Genomic DNA, 8,042 nt, shown 5'->3' on the forward strand with positions numbered 1-8,042 from the left:
TTGTTTTCCCAACAACCCTAAAGATATATACTCTTATCTCCCCCATTTTAATGAGGAATAAACCAAAGCTAGAGAGAAGTGACTTGGGATTAGAAGTATAAGCCTGAGGGATCCCTGGGTGGCGCAGCGTTTTAGCGCCTGCCTTTGGCTCAGGGCGCGATCCTGGAGACCCGGGATCGAGTCCCACGTCGGGCTCCCGGTGCATGGAGCCTGCTTCTCCCTCTGCCTATGTCTCTGCCTCTCTCTCTCTCTCTCTCTGTGTGTGAGTGACTATCATAAATAAAGAAAAATTAAAAAAAAAAAAGTATAAGCCTGAGGTTTGAACCCAAGCCTGTGTGCTTGATCATTATGCACAGTTCACCAGTATATTCACACACACACACACACACACACACACACACACAAAACAACCAAAAAAAAAAAACACACACACACACACAAAAAACACCTGCTGGTTGCCCTTTGCACATATCAAAAATAATAATGATAATAATAATACTAAGCAAACTTGTTCACAAACAAAATTATACACCAATGCTCACAGAAGCATTATTCATAATAACCAAAAAATTAAAACAATCCAACTGCCCATCAATTGATAAATGGATAAGCGCAATATAGTATATCCATATAATGGAATATTATATTGCCATTGAAAGGAACAAAGTACTGATACATGCTACAACTTGAATGAACCTTGAGAACACTATGATCACTGAAAGAAGTTAGATACAAAGAACTACATATTGTATGATTCTATTTAAATGAAATGTTTAGAATAGGCAAATCTATAGAGACAGAACACAGATTGGTGGTTGTCTAGAGCAGGTGAGAGATGTCAGGGGAAAATGGGGAGTGACTGATGAAGGTACAGAGTTTCTTTGGGGGGTGATGAAATGTTCTAAAATTGATTGTAAAAAAGTAAAATAAAATTGATTGTAGTGATAGCTGCACAGCTCTCAAAATTTTAAAAATCAGAGTAGTACATTTTAAATGAGTATATTGTATGGTATACATATTATATCTCAACAAAGCTGTTATGAAAAAATAAGCAAATCTAAAAAAAATAATAATAAGCAAATCTAAAGAAGAAAATACCAAAATCAAAGTTAATTGTGAGACATAAATGAGGTGGTCTGTTTTTTGTAAACTACCAACCAATAATTCATGGCAGAACAAAGTTTAGGTGGTATCTAAACATCACATGACAGAAGACCATCCCAGGTATAGCTTGAAGAACGCTCATCCTAGACTATGGACAGGAGCTGAACATTATAATGATGTTTGCAATCTGCATACTCTTGTATTGCTACAAGTTCAGAGTATAATAGGTATGGGAAAACTCATAAGGTTATTGTTTAACATTGATGGAAATAGTCACAGCAAAATGCAACAATTTATTGATAGTTTGCAATCCCTCACACGGCCCAGGTTATTGAGGATGTATGCCCAAAGCTCAGGTCTTGCCGAGAGATCCCACAGTCACTGGCCTCTTTGTAAATCTTCATGATATAACAAGTTGAGAGTGATGTGAAGGAATTTAATGAATAGTCACATTCCCAACATAACCAACCAGGTTTGAGGGAGTAGGGAACCTTCTGAACTGATCATTAGGCAGAAAATCCTTCGAGTCTTAATTCCTCTCACTGAGTCTACTTCTCGGATCCCCATCCACCTGCTTGCTTTGGTGGGCACAGTGAAGTAGGGGTTACAGGTGTTACTTTTCTCTCTTCATGATTGAGGATCTTGCAAAGCACATGAGGCCATTACCAGAGGCACTATGTTTGAGCCTATTGTCAGTATTCTTGCTGTGTATGCTTAGAATGGGTATGCTTTCTTTATTCTCTTTCTTAAAGATCTTTCATTCCTGTTCTTCTCTTTGGCACTACAGAGCAGAGTCCTTCCTTCCTTATTTAGATTTTCAAAGATTTCATGGATCTGACAAGCATGACAATAACTAAGGGACAGTTTTCTTTCAGGGGATTGGAATCTAAAATGGCTTTTTTGTTATTTTTCAGCAATTTATAATGTATTTCAACAAAGGAGATCATGGCTTTGATAATGTCCTCATGGACATGAAGACCATATTCAGAGCTTTTGGGCCAGATTTCAAGAAGAATCACCTAGCTGAGCCTTTTGACAGCATCCACATCTACCCACTCATGTGTAAGCTCCTGGGGGTTACCCCAGAGCCCCACAATGGCTCCCTGGCAGTCACTCAGGAAATGCTTGTGGACTCATATGACCAGCAGCCAGGTGAGATACAAAAACAACCACTGGAAAATTGATAGTGTGGTCTGTTCTGTCCTGAGAAAAGAATCAAAAATAGGTTGGAGTGGAGGAGGGGGAGGTTGGTGACAGAATCAAGCAGAAAAATCCTGTTTCCCTGGCAGCTTTGGCACCCCCAGTGCAAGACAGCAGCAGCTCTAAACAGATAGCAGAGGAAGTAGGGAATCCCTCCACATGTTGGTGGCATTACATATAATGCCTCTGGGGCAAAAGGAAGGCTCTCCATAGAAAAAGTCAAGCAATAATCCTTCTGAGCCTCAGAAATCACATGCAGTCGCCTCCTGATGCCCCTTCTAAATACAGAAATGCAGACTTCCTTCAGCAGTTCAGTCCTTGCTGGTGCCTGGAAGAAAGCTGCTCACAGAGGAGGGAGGAATGAAGCTTTACCATTCCACTCACTGCTGAAAAAAGGGAGAAGGAGGTGGTTCCTGTAAATAAGGTTGCTAATTCTTAAGAATTCAAAATCTTAAACCTGGGTGATATAAAGGAAGAATGGAATCATCTCTGAGAATTCAGTTGTTTGCAAACACTGGCCAGCTATTTTTCTGCAGTGAGAGACTTAGAAAGTCCCCGGTGATTTATTATACTTAAAACAACTATGCTCAATTAAAACAGAGTACAAAGGACAACCTTTTCCCTTCTTCTAAGCCTTGCCCACGGTCCTCCTTTTTTTTTTTTTTTTTTTTTTTTTAAGATTTTATTCTTATTTGGGCAGCCTGGGTGGCTCAGCGGTTTAGCGCCACCTTCAGCCCAGGGTGTGATCCTGGAGACCCAGGATCAAGTCCCAGTTAGGCTCCCTGCATGGAGCCTGCTTCTCCCTCTGCCTGTCTCTGCCTCTCTCTCTCTCTCTCTCTCTGATGAATGAATGAATGAATGAATGAATGAATGAATGAATGAATAATATTTTTTAAAAGATTTTATTATTTACTTGACAGAGAGAGAGAGCACAAGCAGGGGGAAGAGCAGAGGGAGAGGGAGAAGCAGGTGCTGAGCAGGGAGCCTAACATGGGGCTCAATCCCAGGACCCTGGGATCGTGACCTAAGAAGAGGGCAGATGTTTAACTCATTGAGCCACCCAGGTGCCCTTGCCCACGATATTCTTGTGAACTTACAGGAAGCAGGCCATTTTATAGGAAATTAATTAAATGAATGACCAATTCACCAAACTATCTTTTTTAAGTTTTAGAGTTTTGCTACAACTGTTTGGCCCCTGCCCCTGTCCCATAGCCCATTGGGAGCCTGGTGTAAGGTTTTTGACTGTCTCCAGTTACCAATAAGCAGGATGTCCCACCAACTGATTTTCAGCAAATTGGCTTTTAGCAAATTGGTCACTTGGCAAAGTGGTCATTAGGAAAATGGGTCATTTGGCGAATAGGTCGTTTAGTAAATCGGCTTTCAATGACTTGCCCTACAAGGTTTCTCTACAGTGAGCACTTTCTTGGGTTAAATGTACATTTCATTTCCTTAATTAATATTCACCAGAGCCTGGATTGAAAACTTCCCAGGGACCCAGGAGCATCCAGAACAGCCTCTTAATAATCTGACAATTAAAAACCACCTGATAGGGAACCCTGGGTGGCGCAGAGGTTTAGCGCCTGCCTTTGGCCCAGGGCTCGATCCTGGAGACCCGGGATCGAATCCCACATCGGGCTCCCGGTGCATGGAGCCTGCTTCTCCCTCTGCCTATGTCTCTGCCTCTCTCTCTCTCTCTCTGTGTGTGTGTGTGTGTGACTATCATAAATAAATAAAAATTTAAAAAAATAAAAACCACCTGATATTTTATCAGGAGCAGAGACACAGAGGACATTGGCTCTCCAAAAGACAGCGTTGGGTCTCGCGAGTGTCACAGGATTTCTTGCAGTTCTGTTTGTTGGTAGCGTGATATACACAGCCATTCATCGGAAAAAGAAGTGAGTATTCTTCGGGCTTCCCATGGTTAATCAGTGCACATTGTAATAATCCACTTCAAGCACTTCCTGCACACCAAAAGGGGTCCTGCACTTTGAGAACCCAGCAACCAGGGGCCAGATTCATGACTTGTGACCTGAGTAACCACTCAAGGCCCAAGGCTCAGGAGAGTCCCCAACTTGGTTTAATAATCTGCTGTTGCCATTTCAGAATTCTTGATTTTTTTAACAAGGACCCTGCAGGGACGCCTGGATGGCCCAGTGGTTGAGTGTCTGCCTTCGGCTCAGGGCATGATCCCGGGGTCCAGGATCAAGTCCCTCGTCCAGCTCCCTGTGGGGAGCCTGCTTTTCCCTCTGCCTATGTCTCTGTCTCTCTCTCTCATGAATAAATAAAACCTAAAAAAAAAACAAGGACCCTTTATGTTCATCTTGTACTGGACCCCCCAAATTACATGTATTAGTTTTCCACAGCTGCAGTAACAAAGTACCACAAACTAGCTAGCTTAAAACAACAGGTATTTATTGTCTTGCAGACCTGGAGGGTAAATATCCAGAATCAAGTTGTCGGCAGGGCCAGGCCACCTCTGAAACATGTAGGGGAGAATCCTTCCTTGCCTCTTCTAGCTTCTGGTGGTCGCTGGCAATCCTTGGTATTCTTCAGTTTATAGATACATTCATTCCAGTCTCTGCCTCCATCATCACATGGCCATCTTCTTCCTGTGTCTCTATCTTTACCGTGTTCTCTTCTCTTATATGGACACCAGTCATGGTATTTAGGGCCCTCTGTAGCCAGGATGACCTCATCTTAATTATATCTGCAGACTCTATTTCCAAATAAGGTCACTAGTATCATAAGGTCCTAAGTACCAGGGGTTAGGACTTCCAACATTTTTTCTGGGAGAGACACAATCTAATTCGTAACACTGGTTCTGCCACCAACCATAGGATTATAGAGCCTGGTGCACCTCTTTCTATATCTCAATAATTATATTCCTTATTATACCCAACCCTGGCCATTATTCTGCTTTAACACAGCTCCTATCTCTATAGAACGGAAGGCACCTGAACACCATAAACAGCCTAAGGAAAGTGAGAACTTTACTTAACCTTAACTCCATTACAAAACCCACATTTAATGTAATTTATATTTGAACTATAAAAATTTCCTATAAGTTGAAACATGACCTATAAAGGTCTCTACCCTGAAGCAACATTTTAAAAAGAAATCAATTGGTCCTTTTCTACAGAAACCATTAGCTATAGGAGAGATAAAGGAAAAAACTTCAAGGTACTGATTAAATTGCCATGCCCACAGCATAATTTCTAAAAGGCAACCATTCCATACAGTTAAAATGTATTAGGTGGTGGTGGTTGTGGTGGTTATTATTATTATTATTACTATTACTATTACTATTATTAGAAGCATCAAATCCAGAAACCAAATCTTTAATATAGCATGTGCACATACGTATTCCCTCTTGCTGCTGGCAGGACTGTGGGATGTGTCGTAATGCTTCTCTTCATATAGACACCCCCTGGAATTTTTAGTTTTTGTGTTAAATGACAGTCCTAATCATCTCTTACACCTGAACGTACATCTAGGAGGTCACAGAGACATAAAAAAAATCCCTTCAGTGCCTTGATTCTTCCAGATTCAGATCTGAGATATATGACCTTGTGACCTTTGTCTCTCCTAAGAGCTCACACCCCAAAGTAAAGGTTTCTTCCAAGTGCAAGTCGGTGCTATGCCCCACTTGGGGGGCCTTTCCCAACCTACATTCCTTCTATGGCATCAGGGAAGGCTGAACCAGCCTAGATTTATTAATATCTTAGTATAACATCATACAGTATTACTTATTATGGCATTGACTGTACATGCCCTTTTGCTCCTTAGAAGAAAGGCAATTAATAGCTATTATGTGAGTTAACAGAATGAGCCTAATATTTATGAGTTTGACCCTTTCCCACTGGTTTTCATTGTCTACTGCAGGCAGAGAGCTGATCAAAACAGCAAAAGTGGACCAATCCGCCTGACCCAGTTCTGAAGCATCATTCCCTTAGGACCAAGACTCAGCCCTGGCCGAGACTCATCGCCATATCTCAAGTGATTCTACCTCAGGATATTATGACTAAGGGGGTTTCTGCAACGTGCGACCCAGAAACCATTAATTCTGTGTAAAAACACAGCAATAATCACAGTCCACCATCTTTATTTAAATCAACGGGGTCAATGGAATAAAAGAAAAACCATTCTTGTGTTGGATCCTGAGCTCACCTGGTGCTGGTGGGAGAACAACAGATAGGAGAATAAATGAATTCAATTAGAATTCATTCTCCTCTCTCGTTCTCGGAGCTGAGCAGGGCTCGGTGTTTCTCATCTGAAAGGGGTAATAAGATTTAATCTGTCCCTTCATCTACCTTCTGCAAGTATATTTAGCAAATTAGCTCTCGAATCTTCCAAATGGAGTTTTATGAGAGATGTGCTAAAAGGAAGCGCGTTAGACTGCGAGCCCAGCTCAACTTCCAGGGGCAGCACGGTGGGCTGCCGAGTCTCTTGCCTTTCACTCCAGACGTAAATCGTGTAAGGAAAACAATTATTTTTTCCTTTCCTTCCCCACCCCCACCACCCCAGAAGCCCTCTTACTCTTCTTTCACCCTCCTTGCCCGACAAAGTCCGACTTCTCCAGCCAGTCCTCCTAGTTCCGGGAGCTCACCTGCACGGCAGGTATTGCCGCAGGCACCTCTCCCCACACTTGTCTGGCCCTCAGCTCAGGGCCTACGTCGTCCGCGTGAGCCCCGGAGCCCCCCCACGGGCAGCTCACGCCCCCCCACGGGCAGGGACGGCTCCCGGGTTCCCTCGCGGGTTCCCTCACGGTTGCATCCCCTCCCCCCAGCGCCTGACAGCACGGAGCACACAGTAGGCGCTTCATAAGTGTCTGGTGAGGGTAAGACTGACTGGGTTAGGGGCAGGCCCGGAGGCTGGGGGTGGTCCTGCCTGCTGTAGAGGAGGTCGCGGCGAGGATGTGACCTCGACCTGACCCTGCCAAGGTCAGGGGCCCCTCCCCCCGCCCCGATGGGGCACCGTGCAGAGGGGACTAAACTGCGCCACAGCCTCCAGGGGGAACGCGTCAGGTTCTGGCGGGGCTGGGGGGCCCGCTCCTCCTGCGGCGCCCCCTGGGTCCTGCCCGCCCTGAGCGGCGAACCCGCACCTTGAGCTGAAGGCGGGGCGGCGAAGCCCACCCCGGGTCCGAGGCACAGCCTTGCAACGCGAGGCTCCCTCGCTCCCAGGAGCGCAACGGGGAGGGGCCATGCGTCCGTCCACTCGGTTGCCGCCAAAAGGACCCTCGTGAAGTAGCGGGAACAGCGGGAATGATTACCTTGCCCTTCGCCTGACTGGAAGCTGCCAGAGAGCCGTCGCCTCTCGCCTGCACGCTCTTGGCGCCAAAGCCCTGACCCCGCCCCTCAACCTCCAGGCCCCGCCCCATCCAACCCTGGCCCCGCCCCCCACACCGCCCGCGGCGCCTGGCCCCGCCCCCCGGCCGCCCCGTCTCCTGGGCAACGCCGCGGCCCCGCCCCATCCAACCCTGGCCCCGCCTCCCACGCCGCCCGCGGCGCCTGGCCCCGCCCCCCGGCCGCCCCGTCTCCCGGGCAACGCCGCGGCCCCGCCCCATCCAACCCTGGCCCCGCCTCCCACGCCGCCCGCGGCACCTGGCCCCGCCCCCTGCCGCCCCGTCTCCCGGGCAACGCCGCGGCCCCGCCCCATCCAACCCTGGCCCCGCCTCCCACGCCGCCCGCGGCACCTGGCCCCGCCCCCTGCCGCCCCGTCTCCCGGGCAACGCCGCGGCC

Source organism: Canis lupus, chromosome 6, assembly GCF_003254725.2.
Source record: "Canis lupus dingo isolate Sandy chromosome 6, ASM325472v2, whole genome shotgun sequence".
NCBI classification, from domain to species: domain Eukaryota; kingdom Metazoa; phylum Chordata; class Mammalia; order Carnivora; family Canidae; genus Canis; species Canis lupus.